This window comes from Rhinolophus sinicus, chromosome 1 (assembly GCF_057876585.1).
Source record: "Rhinolophus sinicus isolate RSI-liver-muscle chromosome 1, RSI-T2T, whole genome shotgun sequence".
NCBI lineage: Eukaryota > Metazoa > Chordata > Mammalia > Chiroptera > Rhinolophidae > Rhinolophus > Rhinolophus sinicus.
In genome coordinates this window covers 21,988,782-22,009,561 of record NC_142501.1, presented here as the reverse complement: position 1 = coordinate 22,009,561, position 20,780 = coordinate 21,988,782, and positions in this window count along the sequence as shown.

The following is a 20,780-nucleotide window of genomic DNA, read 5'->3' as shown; positions in this document are numbered from 1 at the left end:
GCATAGACTATAAAAAAAAAGAAGACCAGGAAAAGAGTCCTGGGAAACAGCAATATCTAAATGATATATGGAGGGAGAAGAATGCTGAGCTTGCTCAGAGACGTATAATGAAACCTAGGAGTGAGGCATGTCCTGGCAGCCAAAGCAAGAGAGGTTTTTTGAATGAATAGAGGGCACAAAAGTATTACATGCAAGATCAAGTGACATAAGGACTGAACACTGTCCCTTTAAATTAACAGCAGGATCTCCTTAGTGACCTTGACAGGAGACATTTCAGGGGTTAGCGCCAGAGCCAGACTGTGGTGGATTAAAGGGTCATTAAGAAGTAAGAAAGTGGATATAGAGAACATGAGCTATTCTTTTAAGAACTTGACCAAGAGTAGAAATAGCTAAGTGCAGATGAGGAGTAGGGAGTGCTTTGTTTATGTGGTTGATTGAATGGTGGTAGTTTTTAATTTGGGAGAAAATTGAGGCTATTTAGTAAAGGGGAAAAATAACAATGTGGAACTAGAAATTGGATATCCAGGAATTGGAGAGCGGAGGGGGCATGTTAATGGGGAATAAACTTTCCACCACCACCATCGTTTTCTGTCAAAAACACAGCTTGCAGGTGCTTCACCACCTTGACTTCTAACACTGTCAATAATTCTTTACTGGGCACAGGTTAAAATTTAATCCTCAGCCTCGCATTTAAATGATCTCCTCAAGGTCTAAATTCGTCTCTCCCACATTACATCCCACAAATCCTACTCAAAATGATGCTGGAAGCCTTTCCTTACCTCTTTCTCTTCTCTCTGCTTGTTTATAAACTCTATAAACAAGTTCAAGTTCAGTTTCCTCTGAGTGTTCCCCCAACTGCCTCAGTCCATAGCAATTACTTCCATTGTAGAACTTCTGCAGCATTTATATGCTTCTTCATTTTAACTGACTTGCATAAGTATCCATCCACTCAAGGACATGTTCCTGCTCCTGCGTTGTAGTCCATGAAGCATTTTGCCCCTCCAACACCTGCGAGAATCCGCAGCTTGGATTTTGGGGCCCTTGTACTGGGGCAACTGCAATAGAGTGGTCTTATAAGCATTGGGAAGGGCTGAAATTCACTCTATGAAGGTCATGGGTGACCTTGTGAGAGTAATTGACAAGTACAGAAGGGAGCAGCAGGGGCTATATAATGTGTAAGATACATAAGGGGGGGTGCACAATCCTAGAAGGGTCCAAGTCATTCAATAAATATTTATTAAGCACTGTCCTAGATATGAAAGACACAACAGTGAACAAAGTAGAACATGTCTCTGCCCTCATGGAGCTTATGGTCCAGAACAGCAGATGGACATTAAACATGTAATTTCAAACGTGACAAGTGGGAAAAAAAGGAGGGAGTAAAGTGAGACAGTATCGTGTCTTGTATATTCCTGGTGGCTGAGCACATCCTGACGCAGTAGGCGCTCTTTGTCTGAAGGAGGGAGGGAAAGAGGAAAGGAAGGAGGGAGGGAGATAAGAGAGATAAAGAAAGGTGAAAGGGAGGGAAGGGAAAGAGAAAGAGAAAGGATATTAATTAAAAATCTGAATACCTCATGTGTTATTAATGGTATGGATAAAAACTGCAAAGTTTAAAAAAAAAAAAGGTTAAATTCATTCACTCACAAAATAGAAACGTATTAAGTACTTACTATATGCCAGGTACCAGGATGGGGTTATTTTCTATTTATTACAGGTGAGATATCTGACTGAATAAGATTTTAGATTGTGGTAAAAACAAAAGGAAGCTTTCAACTAAACTATTTCTAGACTCTCTTGGTTGCTTCTCTAAAATTCTGGGCCTTAGTCATCAACTCTATTTAACAGGGTCCTGCACACATTAGTTGTATGCAGACATTGCTTGAGTTGAACTACTTACATTGAGTTTTTTCAGTCGTAAGTGAAACAGATGAATTGTAGCCACTCACTAACTTAAAATTTTCTCTTTGTGAGGCAAAGGGGTATAGTTAGCTCTTGTTTCTAAAAAGGACTAGAATTAGAATTTGGGATACTTCATAAATATCCAAATCCTGAGAAGGGAAAGAATGATATGTGTGCGCGCGCGCGCGTGTGTGTGTGTGTGTGTGTGTGTGTGTGTGTGTGAGAGAGAGAGAGAGAGAGAGAGAGAGAGAGAGAGAGAGACCTCCAATTGAGCAGCTGTTGGTAAACAGTCAGTTACCATATCTACATATGAAATTGCATCATGTGTCACATTATTTGTCATTTTAATGCAGTAATATAACCACAAGATTACAAAGTTAAATTTATGTAAATCATGTTTTGGAAATTACTGGAGCAGACTGTGGGGGCTGTTTGTACTCAATCTGCTAATGAAAGGACCCATCTACAAACAAAAACTCAAATGAAGGAAATATTTTGCTGCACTTACTTTGGTCTGTTTTGAAGATGTAAAAGATTCTGTTAAGAATATTTCCCCCAAAGGCTTTAATTTGGGAGAGATGAGGGGGAGAGAGAAGTCTGTGTTCATCCATTGTTAAAGAGGCTACCTTGGGAGCTGGGGAATGTTCCCCTTGGTTTGTTGTCTAGTCAGTAAGCCTGGTGGTATTTTTGCTCCCAACTGATTAATCTATCAAACCCCCAGTGTTTTCAAGGAACGATAGACTACTCAGACAATCCTTATGAGAATGGTGTTCCTGCATTATGAATCTAACATTCATTTTCATAGATGGCAGCATGACTAATGATGATGCTTCGCATTTCTATAACAATTTACAGTTTCCAGACCACTCTCACATTCATCATCTCATTTGATTCTCATGACAACCCTGTGAGGTCTGGAGGGCAAGGAATTATTGGTCTTATATTTCAAATGAGGAAGAGGAACTCAAGCCTCAGAGAGGATGTCACCTCCTCAACCTAGTAAACGGTGAAGTCGTGAGTCTAACTAAGATCAGCCATCTGATACTGATTTCAGTGTTCTTTCCATAGACAATTTCCCAGATTTTTTTTTTCTGAAGAACCATAATCTTGAGAGTTATGCCATGAAAACAGAAGCACTTCTGACCAAATAAAATATAGATAGATATAGATGATAGATCTAGAGCTAGAGATAAAGATAGAGATAGAGACATAAATGTAGGTAGAGTGTCAGCCAAGGTTCAGTGCAGGAAACAGAACCACACTAAGTTTTGCATATCCCTTTTAAAATCATATCCCCTTTAAAAGTGCAAGAGACAGAACCACACTAAGTGTTGCAGAAAAGGAATTTAATATGAAAAGTTCAGTGATTACAAAATTTTGGGAATGACTGAAGGAGCAGAACTCAGGTGTTGCCCCAGGCTATTTAGCTCAAGGGCCTTCACTGTCACCACTATGGAAGCTGCTATGGTCATATGACAAAGCCCAGCCCTATGCTTGCCAGTAACAACCACAGCAGGAAAATTGCCTGCATCTCATGTTCACTTTCAAAATTTTCTAGGAATGCAAGTGATTGGCAGAACTGAATTCTCATCCAGAACTTTAGTTGCAAAGGAGTCTAGGAAACGTAGTTTTTAGAATGGGTTGAGAGTACCAATTACAGACTCAAGCATATCCCTTTTAAAAATGCATGGTGCTCATTAACATTTTAAAGCTATAAAAAAAAATTCTGCAGTAAAGGAAACTATTAAACTTTAACCTTGCTGAACTCAGCTTTTCCCAAAATTATTTGACCAGAGCACTCTTTATCTGGCAGCCTTTCATTAAACAGAACACACTCAGAGAAAATCTGCACTGCAGCAAGCGAGGGGCAGCAAGATAGAAGCATCCACTCATGCGCACGAATATGTCAATCAAGCAACCAACAAACAAAATCAATGAGCCTCTGCTGTGGGCACGAGTGTAGGCACTGGGACAGCTCGTAGGCCAATTCCAGTCAACACAACAAACATGCGAAGCAAAACCCCATTTCTTGCAGTGATTACAGTGTAGTTGAAAACAACATCTATAGGCCAAGGCTCCAAAAGTTTAAGGAACCAGAATTAATACTAAGTAGGAAATGAGTTAAGACTAGGAACTGCTGTCGAATAGAAATCATCCATCATCGAGGATCAAATCCAGCCAGCAATCTAAGCTTTTTAAAACCACTGAGCGCTGTTGAGTGAGTCAAGTACTCTGTCAACAGGCCCTACCACTTTCTATTGTCCCATATCTGCCCATATCCCACAGTTATATTTCTCTCTGGTACCCGCAGTCATTTGTTTGACTCCGAGAGGTGGACACATGCAGGTGAGAAGACTGTGGAAAGGGTATGATTTGAAATGAGTTTTGAAGGCTGAGTGGGACCACACCCTCAGCAATACTCTCCTGGACTTCTGAAAGAATAGTCATGTTACCTGTGTTAGTGGGCATGACGTGGTGAAAGTGTTAGCCCTGAGTCAGCTACCTAGGTAGGCCACACTGAGTGCTCTAGAAGTGTGCCTCCTTACAATGGAGCAATGTGTAATGGTGACAGAATACGTGAGGCAGGCCTCAACTGGGAAAGAGCTTGGCATGTCTGAGGCCCTAAAATGAGGCCAATGTGAGTGAAGTAGCTAAGAACGGAAGACGATGAGGCCAGAGAGAGGGCTCAGGCTGCAGAGCCCCAATTTAATTCTGGGAGCAATGAAAAGCCACCAAAAAAAACGGCTTTGTCTTAGCTTGGGCTGCCAAAACAAAATACCATAGATTGGATGACTTAACCAACAGAAATTTATTTCTCACAGTTCTGGAGGCTGGAAAGTGCAAATCAGGGTGCCAGCTAATTCAGTTCCTAGTGAGACCCTTTCTCTGGGTTGTAGCCTACCACCCTTTCTCTGGGTGTGCACATGGCCTTCCCACATCGTGTGCTCATGGAGAGAGAGACAGAACAAGCTCTCTTTTTCTAAGGACACTAATCTTATTGGATCAGGGACCCACCCCTATGACCTAATTCACCCTCTATTATTTCTGTATGATTCTAGTTCCAAACAGTCACTTTGGGGATTGGGGCTCAAATCTGGAGGAGACACAAATACTCAGTTCATAACAGGTTTAAAGTAGGGAATACTATCATCTGATCATCCAATTACATTTTGTAAAGGTCACTTTGATTACTGTGTGGAGTGTGGCTCGTTAGGAAAAAGAGAAGAAGCAGAGGAATAAGGCATCCTGAGCAGAGAAAAACAATGACTTAGATAAAGGTGGGTGTTGTGTTGTGTAGAAAAAAACAGGGGTGGGGGAGAATTGGGTAACCAGACAGCAAAAACAAACACAAAAACAAAAACTTGCTTAATATTTGAAGAAAAAGAATAATACCTGGTGTATTAAAGAAGGAAAATTAGAGCAGGAGATGATTTAAATTAACCACAGTCAATTGACTTTTTAAAACAATATCATTTAAGTCCTTTTAGGAGAGAGACACCCTGTGGGTGTCCCCACATGGAAATGCTGCAGACTTGTTTTGTTCATTAGCCTGCTTTTTTGTGTTATCATCGTGATTCATAGTCATGGGAAAATCCAGGAAGGTTTTAAGGTTCAATTAAGATGGGCAATTAAACATATAAATGTTTATTGCAATATGTATTAGGTTCCTATGGCTGTGTAACAAAGTTCCACAAAATTAGCAGCTTAAAACAACACCTGTTTATTACCTCACCATTTCTGTGGATTGGAAGTCCATGCTCAGCTGGGTCCTTTGCTTAGAGTCTCATTAAGCTGAAACCAAGGTGTCAGCTGGACTGGGTTCCTTTCAGGAGCTCGGGGTTCTAATTCAAACTCACATAATTGTTGAAAGAATTCAATTCCTTGTGGGTGTATGAATGAGGCCCCTGTCATTTTGCTGGTTGCCAACTGGGGGCCACTTGTATCTCCTAGAAGCTACCTGCAGTCCCCCTTTTAAGGGCTCATCAAATTAGGTCTGCTCACCCAATAGTCTCCCTCTTAATTAACTCAACTAATTGGTGTCCTTGATTACATCTGCACACATAACATAAACACAGGATTGATATCATAATCACAGGTTCCACCCACACTCAACATGAAGGAATTATACAAGGACAAAGATGATTAGGGATCATTTTACTCTGCCTACTACAGAATATCACTGAGTCTTCGAACTTTGTGTAAAAACTTCCCATTATCACAATCTCTTGTCATGCAATTCCCCACAATATATTCTGTCACTTGAAAATCATGGAGGGAAAGAGAAGAAACAGTCAATATGTTGGCTGGAAAATGAATCTGTTTAGGGGCCAGCTTTTCGGCTAGTCCATAATGGCTCTTTCAGTCCATCTCAATGTCTTCCATACTGCTTTTTGTCAGAGCTCTTTTGGAGTCCATATTCTTTTAACTTGGGTTCATTTCTAGACATTGCTGCTCTCTAACTTCTGACTGTTCTTCAACAAGGCAGCAAGAACACCTCTCCCTGTAAAAAGGGACAATCCTTCCTCCTAAGCGTCCCAGGGATAGTCTGGGTGACCGGAGCAGTGAATACACAGACAACCTTCAGCTCACCAAGAGCATCTGGGAAAGCTAAGATGGAACACTGAGATAGGGAATGGTGGCAAAAGATGAGCTGGGAGGTCCAGAAAAGTATGTATGGAAGGTGACCTGAAATAGGACATGTGAGGTAAGGAGCCGAGAGATGTGCTAATAGGGCTAACCAACTTATTCTACTTTTTCTCAGCCTTTCCATCAAAATCTGAAACTTGAAAGTGAGCTTCCATAGGATGGGAGGAGACGGTGGAATGGACATCCTTTCTACCTCACCTGTATGACTTCTCTCAGTGCACAGTATTTGATGGCAGCATTCCTCATATCTCTCTGTGTCCTGACAACACCGACACCACATGCCCTGGGCTGTCATGCTGTCCTGCCCACTTGTCAGAAAGAGCAGACATCCTCTACTCCACTAGCTCCAGCCACATTACAAGTCCGACCTTTCTCACATGACTTCCAAAATCATCTGTTCAGGTATCACTCTTAAGAGCAAACCCTGAAATTTCCACAGCCTTCTGTACAGTTACGAGTATATAAATATTTGTTGAGCACTTACCATGTACCAGCTGGAAATACAAAAGTGAACAATTTATAAAAGGTCCTGCTCTTATGGAGCTTACACTCTACTGGAGACAGACAGAAAATAAACAGATAAATCACAATAAAAAAAATCAAGATCAATTTAGATCATAGTAAGTGATGGAAGGAAAATAAAGCAAGGTAAAAAGATACCATGTTTCCCTGAAAATAAGACCTAGTCAGACAATCAGCTCTAATGTGTCTTTTGGAGCAAAAATTAACATAAGACTCGGTCTTATTTTACTATAAGACCGTGTATAATATAATATAATATAATATAATATAATATAATATAATATAATATAATACAATATAATATAATATAATATACTGGGTCTTATATTAATTTTTGCTTCAAAAGAAGCATTAGAGCTGATTGTCCAGCTAGGTCTTATTTTCAGGGAAACATGGTAGTAACAGGAGAGAGAAGGTCTCTTGGAGGAAATGACATATGAACTAAAACCTCAATGCTGAGAAGTAGCCAACTTGAAGAGAGCTGGTAGAGAGGAGAAGGACAGGGCATTAAGAAAATGTCCCTGGCAGAGGTAAGAAAGGGCTGCATTGAACTTGGCAGTGAAGGAAAAGAAAGCAGCACCATGAATGAGGCAGAGTGGAGGGAGGAAGGCAGAAGCCAGATCATGAAGGATCTTATAAGCCATAGGAAGATTTTGAATCTGAATTATATCAAAATCATATCAAATTATATCAAAATTACCTCAAGTATTGTCTTCCCTAAAACAATTCTTATTAAATTTCCTGTCTCTGCTAAGACAGATTTTACCTACATTCTGCATATCACTTGGATCAAAATTTAGGTTTTAACTTGACTTCTTATGCCCCCTCAACCTTTATAATCAATCAATCGTGTCAGTTCTCCCCTCAGAGTGTCCTTCCATCTCCTCGTCCTTTCACAGTCCCTCATGACCACTCTGCTGTAGACCTTCACCACCTCGTGCCTGGACTATCACAGTAGCGGCCTAACTGGTCCTCCTAGTTTTATTTCTCCTTGTACCAGTCCATCAGACATGGTCATCATGAGTATTGTCTTAAATCATCAGATTCATAATGTTATTCCCCAACCTTCCAGCGGATACCTGTGACTTAAAGAATCAAGACCAAAGTCCTTGATAGAGGAGGGGGGAATTCAAGGCCCTAAATCCTTCCATAACTTGAACTTCATGGGAATTCAGACCTTCTCTCTCCATACTCCCTTTTCTTCTCCCTCCCAAACACAACTTGCTCGCTTGTTCCTTCTTGTCTTTTCTCATATTGTTCTTTTTTTCTTGGAACACCCCATCTTTACAAGTCAAAAATCTATTCTGTAGTATCCAGTTCAACATCCAGCTCTTTCCTCCCTCTCAGTCTCTAGCAGAACAATTTTCAAAGTGTGCTCCTAGGGGTTCTGCACCCTGTCAGGGGTCTGTGAGGTCCTGTTTTTCCAATTGCAGAGCTGGGTGAGGCCAGATTTTTCTTCACGCATTTCAACCAAAGCAACATATCACAACCAATGGATGGCAGAAGTGAATAGTAAATCAGACATTTACAAGATTTGCAAAAATGTAAATAAGTTAAAAACATTCATTCTCATTAAATTCCCTGTTTTAAACATGCCAAATCATAACAAAACTAGACTTAGATACGGAGAGACATTATTTGAAAAGGCTATTGCAATGAGGGGAACAATTTGCCCTCAGGACCTGCAAACGTCTCAAAATCAAACAGAAAAAGGCTTATTTTACATGGGGGTGGGAGGAGCAGGGTCAGCAAGCACTTTGCAAGGAGGAGGGCTAGCAGATGGGGTGAGAAGTGGCGAAATCAGGACACTTCAACAAGAAATATTTCTTTTTGTAGTTAGCCATTTCTCAGAATGAGCTATTAAAGGGGGTGGTCCATACCTTAGTGCTTCAGGATGTGTGCAAACTTGGAGGCAAGCCAAAATGTAGGGGCCTGTGGGGAAGAGAGAAGCATAATTAAAATTTGGTCAAGCCAAAGTTAAGTGGATATGTAATAGGCAATTTTGAGTGCTTTGTGAAAAATTATAGTGATTTCAAAAAAAATGCTCAACATCACTAATCATCAGAGAAATGCAAATAAAAACCACAATGAGATATCACCTCACCCCAGTCAGAATGGCTATCATCAACAAGACAAATAGTAACAAGTGTTGGAGAGGCTGTGGAGAAAAAGGAACCCTCATACACTGTTGGTGGGAATGCAGACTGGTGCAGCCGCTATGGAAGGCAGTGTGGAGGTTCCTCAAAAAATTATGAATAGAATTACCATATGACCCATCAATCCCTCTCCTGGGTATCTACCCCAAAAATCTGAAAACATTTATACATAAAGACACGTGTGCTCCAATGTTCATTGCAGCTTTGTTTACAGTGGCCAAGACATGGAAACAACTAAAATGTCCTTTGATAGATGAATAGATAAAGAAGATGTGGTATATATACACCATGGAATACTATTTGGCGGTAAGAAAAGATGATATAGGAACATTTGTGACAACATGGATGGATCTTGAGAGTATAATGCTAAGCGAAATAAGTCAGACAGAAAAAGCAGAGAACCATATGATTTCACTGATATGTGGTATATAAACCAAAAACAACAAAAGAGCAAGACAAACAAATGAGAAACAAAAACTCATAGACAAAGACAATAGTTTAGTGGTTACCAGAGGGTAAGGGGGGTGGGGGGTGGGAGATGAGGGTAAAGGGGATCAAATATATGGTGATGGAAGGAGAACTGACTCTGGGCGGTGAACACACAATGGGATTTATAGATGATGTAATACAGAATTGTACATCTGAAATCTTTGTAATTTTACTAACAATTGTCACCCCAATAAATTTTTAAAAATAAATTAATTAATTAATACAACTGTTTTTAAATTTGGTTATAGAAAAAAAAGTATAGTGATTTTTCATGAAAATAATTTTATGTTTACATGTAATAGGTTTATAATTACTTTGAAAGGAATTATTAAATATTTTCTAATTGTCTCATTTTTGGATTAATTGTCAATTTTATATGGTAAATATCAATAGACATAACCCACATAAACAAAAGCCTTTTGGGGTCCTCAATAATTTTTAATAGTATAAAGGGATTCTGAGACCACAATGTTCAAGAACCACAGCTCTGGGTCACTCATAACCGTGCCCAGTAATCATAGAACAATGACGTGTCAGAGATCTTTCAGTTCAACCCTTTCATGTTATAAAGAAATTGCGACTTAGGAAGGCGACGTGACTTGCCCAAGACCACAGTTAATAAAAGGCACCACTAAAACTCAACTGCTGACCTCCTGATTGCTAATCCTATGTTTACCCTACTGTTGCTATTTCATTTTCAGATGTGTGCCTATGATGTATCCAACCTTTAGGATCAAGGCTCTGCCTGGTATTTCTTTCATATACTTCAGAGCACCTGGCACACACCCTTAATAATCATGACAGGAGCTCACAATTCCTATTGGATGAATGGATACGTGGGGGGGGGGGAGGAAGGAGAGAGGAAAGAGGGGAGGGAGGGAAAGAAAGAGGGAGAGATGGAGGGATGGAGGGAGGGAAGGAAGGAGGGAAGAAAGAAGGGAGTCTTCACAGACCATAGGCCTTAAAACCATTGCAGTCTTCCAACAACACCCACACTTATACCACTCCACACACATTAATCTCCTAGTAGTTCTTTCCAGACTCTCGGGGGTCACAGAAATCTAGTCTAAGAGAAGTTCCTCAAATCTTCCTGAACAGTTTACTCTGCATCCTGAGCTAGCCAAAGGAAGGCCCACAGACACCGTGTGGCTTGTCACCATCCAGATGTGCACAGCCCCGCCGCAGACCACAGCAGGAACGTCGCTGAGGCTTTGCGTGCCACTTTGTTGCCCACACACCCTGTGACTTTACAGAGTCCTGAGTCCTGCAGTGGTTCAAATGGACAAGAGGGAAAAGGGAGACAGAGGAGTGTGTGAACACAGACGAGAGCTGCTCCAGTCAGCGGTGCTAGAGCAGAGCTGCCAGGGTGAGCTGGGGTCAGGAGAGCAGATGGTAACTGCTAGAACAGCCTGCTTTTAAAAAGCAAAAGAAACAAGAAAGACTATCGATCTTTTAAGAAAAAGGAAAGAAAAGCTAGGAAACCACTGGGGGAAATCATTTCTTAACAAAAGAAAACTATCCCTTCCTTATTTTAGGGAACAGAGTCTTGCACCGACTGTATAGTTAGATATTGTTATGTATACCCCAGAAAATTATCCAGACCTCAGCTCTAAAAATTAGAATGTAGAGGTGGGAACCTGTGAGTGGAATGATATTAGCTTGGGTCCAATTGTTGACCACATCATGACCACTAAAGGAGGGCTTCAGGGCACGTCTATAGCATGTAGGAGGTGATCCAATGGCCATTTGCTTTCCTCAGTCAAGTGTATGTCAGTTAAATTCAACCAGAGATTGATTAATCCTGCTCAAGGTGCTGGGACACTACATGAAGTTTGCAGATCTATCTTATTTCTCCAGTGTCTTGACTCAGATCACACAGGATTCCCAAAACTCTCTCAAGTCCATATACCATGTTTCCCGGAAAATAAGACCTAGCCGGACCATCAGCTCTAATGTGTCTTTTGGAGCAAAAATTAATATAAGATCTCACCTTATATTATATTATATTATATTATATTATATTATATTACATTACATTATATTATATATTATATTATATTATACCCAGTCTTATATTATAGTAAAATAAGACTGGGTCTTATACTAATTTTTGCTTCAAAAGACGCATTAGAGCTGATGGTCCGGCTCGGTCTCATTTTCAGGGAAACGCGGTAGCGGCTCATCCTCCACTGTTGTCATGTGGGGTCCAACTTAACATTGTTGCTCATTGCATCAGTCAGGATCCAGTCAGGAAAACAAAGTCCAAGCTCAGATTAGAGGAAATGTAATAGAGGGAGCTAGTTAGAAAGCTATTGGAAGAGCTGAAAAGCCGAATGGGGAATGATGATGCCACCCAGAGATTAGCAATTGCAGCGAGCCACTATCACCTCCAAGCCTGGAGGAACCAAGGGAAGAGATGACACTGCTAAAGTTTAAGAATAAGGAAGCCAGGTAGAAAGAGGAACCACAGAGAAGCATGCCCTGCAGGATTCAGGCCCACACAAAACGGGACTATCCAGTAGGTCTGTCCAGGGGTGGGTGGCTGTCTGGGAGCAGCTGACACCACAAAGAACCAACATGGCTCAGGATACCCCACAAAGCAGGTGAGACAAGAGGAGATAACCTGGCTTCTCCCTTCCTCTAGCTCTGCATTCTCCCTCCACTGCTTTCCATTGGTTCAGCCCACCCAAAAGCAAGCTGGTCAGAGAGGTTGGGAAATATACTTTGTTTTCCATGGGAAGAGTAGAGAATGAATTTGAGAATACACAGGTAAATGACCAGCACATTCAGCGACCCTGTGGAAATTTCTTCCCAGCTAGGCTCCTCCTGGCTTTTATTCTTGCCTTTCTCTCCTCCTTTTTCTACACTGAGATCACTATAAATTGATTTTCATCACTTCTATTCTTCAGCCGCTTTCTGTTGCTTCCAGGATAACATCTAAACTCCCTACCACTGTCTGCAGGGCCCTGTGTGGTCCTGCCTCTGCCAATCTTCCCAGCCGCTCTCGCCGTCAGTCACCAAGCTCCAGACCCAAGAGCTGTCTTCCAGTCCCTCTAATGTGTCAAACTACAGGGCCTCACGCCTGTCCTCCCATCTGTATGGAAATATCTATTCCCCCTGCTTTGCTAAATCCTACTCATCCTATAGGTCTCAGCTCAAATGTCATTTGAATATTCAGAGAGGCTTTGCTACGCTTTCCCCATTTCAATGAGATGCAACGTTTGTGGTCTTAATTCTTGTGTTTTTCCTTCACTTAACATAATTTATAAGTATATATTTACTTATGTCTCTCTGTTTTTTAATAGCTGCTCTCCACCTGTCTAGAAACTCCACAGCAGTAGGAATCTTGCCAGGCATCCTCCCTGGGATAGCAGCTGCATCCAGCACCGTGCCTGGCACAGACAGATACCCACGAAGGGTGGCAGAGGATGAATGCACAGGGATGCTGTGATGGGACCACATTGTTTAATTCATGTGTTTTTCCAATATCCATCCCATCTCCCTTCTGACCCTTCATTTAGAAACCTGGGAACTAACCATCTCTGAATAAAGTCTGCCTGATGGTAAATAGATTTGCAAACCCGCTGTTGCTAAATTGAGCTTCAAGGATACATTTTTTGACTTCCGTGTTTAGAAGGACAAAAAGTTCATTGTGTCCTTTGGAGAATAACTCTCGCTGAGAAAACAGAAGAATTCTGAGGCCACCAGTTACCTTTTCGTGACAACATGTGAAAAAGCTATTCCCTTTTTGTTTCCAGTCAACATTATAGCTTGTCCTTATTTTGTGTGTGGCTGTGATTCGGTCATGCTTTGTAATGTTCATTTAATAACATAAGGATATCACAGTATGTTTATATTACTTACAAAAGACAGTACCATTCTTTCTGTATTTGTAGCACATTTTTTAAAAAGCTCTTTTAAGTCGATTTTGTTTTTCATGCAGGAAAGGCTACTGTGTAATACACTCAAGGACACATCCATGGTTGTAACTATGGCCCCTCCTTGTGGCAAAACACATGCAATGATTCCAAATGCCATCTCTATTTATTCCTCTCCATCTCACCTCTACCAGCAAACCAACAGAGCACAATACCCAGGCAATCTTTGTCAGGAATGCTAGCGAAGGCTTGACCACTTTCCTCCAACCTTCCTTACCACCCTACTCAAAGCATTTTCTTAATGGGCTAGCCCTCAAGTCTTACATTCTGGCTTGCTATTTTTCATCCTACCGAGCTAAGGGTGTTATTAATAACAACCACAAAAGAATTAAGTATGATGTGCACACTAATCTAAAATTTTGAGCTGGCAATTAGTTGGAGCAAAATGCAATTAGGTGTTTTCCTTCAAGTCCTAATTTACATGCTGGAAAACATGGACAGTCTTCACAAGTAATTGCAAAAATCAGCCCTGCATTCTATGTTTGTGTACAAATATAAAGCTTCCCCGCACACCTGCCTGTGCCTAAATAGAATAGCGTCCCAAGAGTCTTCTTGTTTTATGATCGCTGAGATATACAGCAAAAAAGAAACTGATCAGCCTGTAGGTGAAAATGTGTTTTCTCTCCACTGCAGAAGCTCGTCGTTAATTGGCATTGACTATACCCGTGGAGAGCTGGGGTGTATAAACTAAGTCTGACAGTATCTCCATGTAACCCCATGAGGTAAATTAAGGCTCTTCAGAACTCTAGCACCCCTTTTTGTGCACTTAGAGTAACAGCTAATGCAATTCAATCCATTAGACATTTCATGAGCATCTACCCTATGCAAGACTATTAGGAGCCCAGGAGGGTACAAATTGAATGAGATGCTGTTGACATCTTCAAGAGGTTACAGTCTAGGAGAGGAGATGAGGCACAGACACAAACACTGCCATGAGATGGGCTCCACAGGAAGCTGGGTATGGAGTGGCTAAGCAGTAATGCCCCTGGCAGCTGCACCTAAACGTCTCCTGAGAAATTATAAGAAGAGGGGGTGTCTCAGCTACCATGTCAGCCCCAAGAAAGACTCCAGTTTCAGTTCAGATCCCAATCAAGAAGTTACTCTTGTAATATTTACAAGGACACAGAGTGGAGTCTTCCCACCTCTGCAGAAAAGTCAAGTACAGAAAAGGAAAAGTAGGGTGATTTGGCAGAACATAAGAGCCAACTTAAAATCAAGGACTATGGGTTTTCTGTGAGTAGCATTAAGGGCTCTGAGAGAAGAAAGCAACATTTTAGTACAGCTGTGGGACATACAGAAAGAATCGAAGAGCTGGTAGAACTTGGATGATACAAGAGGAAAAAATAATTATCCAGTACCGAACAGAAACCTTTCTGTTATCCATACTACTGAGCAGTTTATCAATTCTTGGTGAAAACTGGCAGACCAGAGTCCCCCCAGGTATCATGTGTAATTCTTCATTTATAAGTAATTTTGCCTGCTAATTCCACATAGCTCTCATTGCACAGTACGGGGTTCAGTTATTATTTGTTTATTTATACCCCATATTGTTTCAAGGTAGCTAACACTTTCATTATCTTCATGACGTCCTAAGATAAAGAGCCCTTTTTAGATATTGTCATATGCATAGAAATCGAAACTGGGTGGACTCCACCTGACTGCAGTGACCAATACTTTAATGTTCCAGAGCTTGTAAAACCACACAAGTTGCCCACAGCACTGAATTTTGCAAAGTGCCAAGACTTTGTTGTGCCTGAGTGTGCTATGGATTACAAAAATGCAAAGCATTGCTAAATGTTGTAGTCAAGATGTAAACAGAGAAAAGAAGTAATTCCAGCGGGACGGACAAGGGAGAACACCACGGGGGGAATGCCATTTGAAGGAAGGATGGGAGGGTAGGAAGAGAGGCATTCCTGACATTGGGAATGGCGTGTACAAAGGCAGGGAGGTAGGAAATTACCTGTTTGTATACATTGTATACAAATTGTAGAAAGAAGAGAACAGAGTAAGGCTTCACCCTTTATGTTCTCATTTGTTAAGGCTTTGCTCTTTTTTATACATGGGGAATACTCAGGAGATGAACAATAACACAGTCCATACTTCCCTGTGGCAGATAATGAGGAGATGCTGACGGAGCCAGCCTTACACTAGATGGAGAAGGTCCACTGACCTGGAGTTAGGGATTATGGAAGGATTTCAGAGAGAACATTCTTCTTAAAAGTATCCTTACACCCCTATACTCATTTCACCTTAACTTTCTCTAATGAGAGAAAATCTTTCCTTTTACAATTGGTAGTAGTGCTTTAAAGGCAAATTCTCTTAGAAGAGGCTACAGAATGGCTGTGACTCACGTGGAAGGCATTGATGACATCATTGTCTGTCTGTCATAAGCAGCCATTTTAGCTGGAGAAGGAAGAAGGAGACAACATAAAGAAACTGCTGGCCTGAAACGGGGACCAGCTTTGGGTCAGGGCACAAGCAGGGATGAAAGGGTCCAGAAGAAGGAGGTCAGTAGTAAGAATGAATAATGTTGCCAACTTTATACTCGTATGGGAAACAGTTCTAGGTACAAATGCCTGACTAAGGTGGGGAAAATTTAGTCACTGCATTTGGTGTGCTTCTCTAATAATCACAAGCTTTCCTATAAAATCCAGCATAAAGATGTCTAAAAACCTCAGAACTGCTTCTGTGTTCCTTGCTGCCATTCCAGGTTTCAATAAAATCCTTTCTGTTTTACAAGAAAGACCAAAGCTATGGACGAATGAAGGATTATTTAAAGGAGAACCTCATTTTTAAGCATGGGTTGATTTAATTTTTTAAAAATATTCATTGGTAATGCATAATGAGGTTTGGAGGAGGAGGAGCTGCCACAGAAATTAAGAAAATGCAGGGCCATTTTTTAATGCCCTCATAGGAAGGGCTTCTAAAATGATTGAAGAGGGCCTCCCTTTTTGTGGGAGAGGAAATAAAGGTTGACAAAACCAAGAGCTGCTTTTATAAAGGGAGCATCACTAAAAGAACAGGGGAGCAGGGAGCTGTCAACTACAGTCCCACACTCTGCAGGAGATGTAAAGAGGGATCACAGGTGATTAGAAGCGTTTTGAGCTAACTGACTCTCCCAGGTAAGGTTAAGCTGAGCAAGAAGACCCCTGCCAGACTATCACTCCAGCTTTGATTTGCGCTCAGTAAGCAGCTGGCATCATGACCCTTTTTCAAAAGCATGTGTGACTGGATGAAAAGATAAAGTGGAAGATTGTAAGTAGGAAGTATCCAGGTGTACATGGTTAATTGCAGTCAACCACTCTTGTCCATCTGTGCATTGCATGGGGTCCTTTTTTTTGTTTTGAATATGGGCATCATTGGCACAGAGCAAAGGCCAGGGAGGTCCCCACTTCCTTCATCAGTGATCTGAAGATTTACTTATTTCCAGATATCAACTGTATTGTTACACTATCACCACATTCTCATATGTTCCCTACTGGGAATGCCTTTTTATAATAAACAAGTATTCTAAATAGGATGCTTCCTGATTTGTTTTAAATTCATTCAAGTCAACAAGCAGGTAAGAAATAGCAAGAACCTCAATCAGAGTAATGGTTAAAAAAAGTGTGTGTGTGTGTGTGTGTGTGTGTGTGTGTGTGTGTGTGTGTGTGAGTTAAAACTCACAGGAGTTGGTTATTAATTGGATTTGGTTGAGAACTAGGGAGCTGGGGATTAGGTGCCTGAATAGAGGATAGTACCACCAACTGAGGTGGAAAATAGACTTAACCTGCAGAGCTCAAGGTGCTTAAGGGACACTATATTAATGAAGAAAGGTCAAGCTCTGCTATGGCAACAAATAGCCCCCGTATCTCAGTGGCTTAACAAACTTTTATCCCTTGCTCATATTACAGCCCAATGTAGTTTGGGCAGTTCTCCTGGGAAGCTCAAGGAGTGACTCAGGAATCCAGGCTCCTCCCATATTGCGACTCTGCCATCTTGGAAATTGTTGCTTCCAGCAATGAGGACAGGAGAGAGAGGTATGTGAAACTGGTGCCTATCATTTTCACTTACATCAACCCAGTGCTCATTCATTGGATTCCAAAGCAAATGCAAGAGAGGCTAGCAACTGTAGTCTTCCTGTGTGCCCAGGAAGAGGAACAGGGTTGGATGAGCATCTACCTGGTCTCTGCAACAGACATCCAGGTGACAATAGAGTAGGTAACTGAATATGCCAGTCTAGGGTTCAGGGCAAGGGTCAGAGCTGAATATAGATTTGGACATGGTCAACTATTTTAAACCTAGAAAAATCCATGAGATCAACTAAGGAGAGCATATGTATAGCATAAGAAAAGAAGAGAATTCTGAGGAACACCAAGTTTTAAAGAGCCAGAGAGGAAAATACACTGAGTACTAGGATGACCAGTGTGTAAATTCACCAGGAACAAGGTGGGAAACACAGAAAGCAGAATAAAGAATTTCCTGCTGGGAATTAAGAGAGATATATTCAGCATTCATTGAAGTGAAGCTGGGTAATAGTACAGAGATCATATTTATAGAGCCAAAACTCTTAGCTCATTCTGATGAAGAATTTTTATTCCTTCTGGGTAATAACGGAGTGCTGGGCTCTGTGGTATAGATGTTGGAACAATAGAATTTCTAGGACCTCTCAGTTGGATTAATAGAAACAATATTAGGATTGCAAGAAAACACATCCAGAACTATTGGCATCTATGTAATGGAAGGTGAACTAGACTGGGAGCCATAAAAATGTGAGTTCTGGTTCTGGCTCTTAGTGCCCTTGATGAAGTCACTTAGTCTTCTCTGGATGTTGGTCCCCAAGTCTCTGAATGTGAAGTGCACTTCCCGTAATCACTATAATGGGTGACATTCACTGAGTGCTCACGATGTGCCTGGCAGACCCTATGCTAAACCCTTTTCACAGATTATCTCATTTATTCAATTCAATTCATTTCAACCCATGAAGGAGATAATATGAGAATCTCCATTTTACAGACAGGGAAACTGAAAGTGAGAGAAGTTAAGTAAGTTGCCCCTGGTCACACATCTAGATCACATGTAAAAGTCAGGTACAGGCAGATAGAAACATAAGCTCAGAGAGATCAGGCTTCCCAGGCCAATGAATGCTGCCAAGCTTTCCTCATTTATTCAGTAAATATGTAATGAGTGCTTCAGAGACACTGTCCCTGCTCTCAGGCAGCATTATTCCAAGAGATGGGAAGCCAAGCACTGAGGTCTTTATCCTGCAACACCCCGGCTGGTGAGCTAATTGGCAGCTATGCTCTCCTCAAGACACACCTCCTTGGCCAGGCTTTAGGCAGGATAAATTTCAAGTCCAGAATTTGGTGGGCCCTTGATATACTTGAAAATGTGCTTTTCCGTTTTTGAGAAGATGATTCCCTCATCTTTGTTAGCTGAGTAGTTAAGTAATTAGGTTCTTTATCACTTTGTCAAAATGGAGCAAGAAGAGCTAAACAAAGCTTGACTTCAATGACCTGTATTCCATCAATATGAAGAAAATGGATAAGGTGACCCAATTTTTAAGTCCCTTCCAAGGTAAGGAGCTCAATCGTTTCACACACACACACACACACACACACACACACACACACACACATAAATTGTTCTTTTAGATCTACCTATTTATCAGCTTACAAAGTATAATATTCTTATTACAATAAACCATAGAATTTAATATAGTCTACAAGATTATGAATATGATCATGTAATGTAAATTATCAAGGAAAACCGACAATATTAGAATAAACTAAACTGGTTTACTATTTTATTTCTTAATTTCAATTTATGTGCACTCTTTATTCCCCTATAATTGTCAGTAAAATTAAATTCTCTTTTCCAATTAGACTAAAATCAAAATATTTAGCTGTAAAGCCTCTCTGAGCTCTCTATAAATCTCTTTTAACACGTAAAATAAAAGCCATACCTGGCACTTTATCAGTCTCCAACAGTGTTATTATACACTGCACACAATAAAAAGATGGTGACATTTTTTTTTTTAATTTTCAAAGCTGAACAACTCTAGAAAAGATGTCTTGTTAATGCTGTGTTTTTGTGGTCGTTGTTGTTGTTTTTCCTATTGCTACCAATGATCCTGTGAAGCCAAGTCTTTTCACTACTAAACCCCCAGGGCCTCGCCTAAAGTCTGGGTCACAGTACCTATTCAATATTTAGTTGTTGAATGATTTGAATAGATAAAAGCATATCATCTATTAAGGGTAGAACAGTAAACAAGACATATAAAGTCACTATCAGAGGTTGTGTTTGTGTGGTGAGGGATGGGAAGTGTAAACAAGTAAACAATTTATTCTACAAGCATAGCTACTAGTATACTCTTGAGGTTGTTTTCTTTTTAAAAAAAATAGTCCTTATTTGTGTCATTGAAGGTCATCCTCTTTATCCAAATGAATAACTTCTGGAAGAATAAGCATGGTATAATAAAAGTGGGCATCCAACCAGCCAATATTATCTATTCAAGCCTGGGGATCCACCTTGACCAGACTTGCTTTCTGTTCCTTATGGACGCCCTATACCACCCCAGCTCCCATAAAAAACTACTAAAATAACCTGGAAATTTCTGAATGTTGCCCGTGTCTCACACAGTGCTGGAGAGTCCTCCAGGATACAACTTAATTTCAATTATTCTGCAGGGCAAAAACTAAGCACTAATGGTATCTGGGTCTGTACATTTAAAATTACGACGGTTCACTTAAGAATGATGTCTGCATGCCCATCTGTTTTGCACACATCATTTTAACTTGTCTATACCTGGTTGAAGATAAACATAGTAGCCCTAGGCAAAACTGAAAATCAAGACAAGTCTGTCTTAGATGCGTAGTCTCCTCTTCCTATACACTGTATATTATGCTCACGTACTTATTGTATCAGTTGGCTTTGTGCAGGAAAATGGAAACCACTCTAGGTATTTCAAGTAGACTGTATTTTAATTGAAAAGTAGATGTTACCAAAACCGCTGGAAAGTCTTGAAGAATGGTAAGCGATGAACTCAACAAGAACACCAAAGAAAATGATGGGTAAGAGGTGGGGTGGGGTTCAGGTTTCAAAATTTAATTTTCAAATATAGCCTGAACAAAGTAGCCCTATTTTGTCA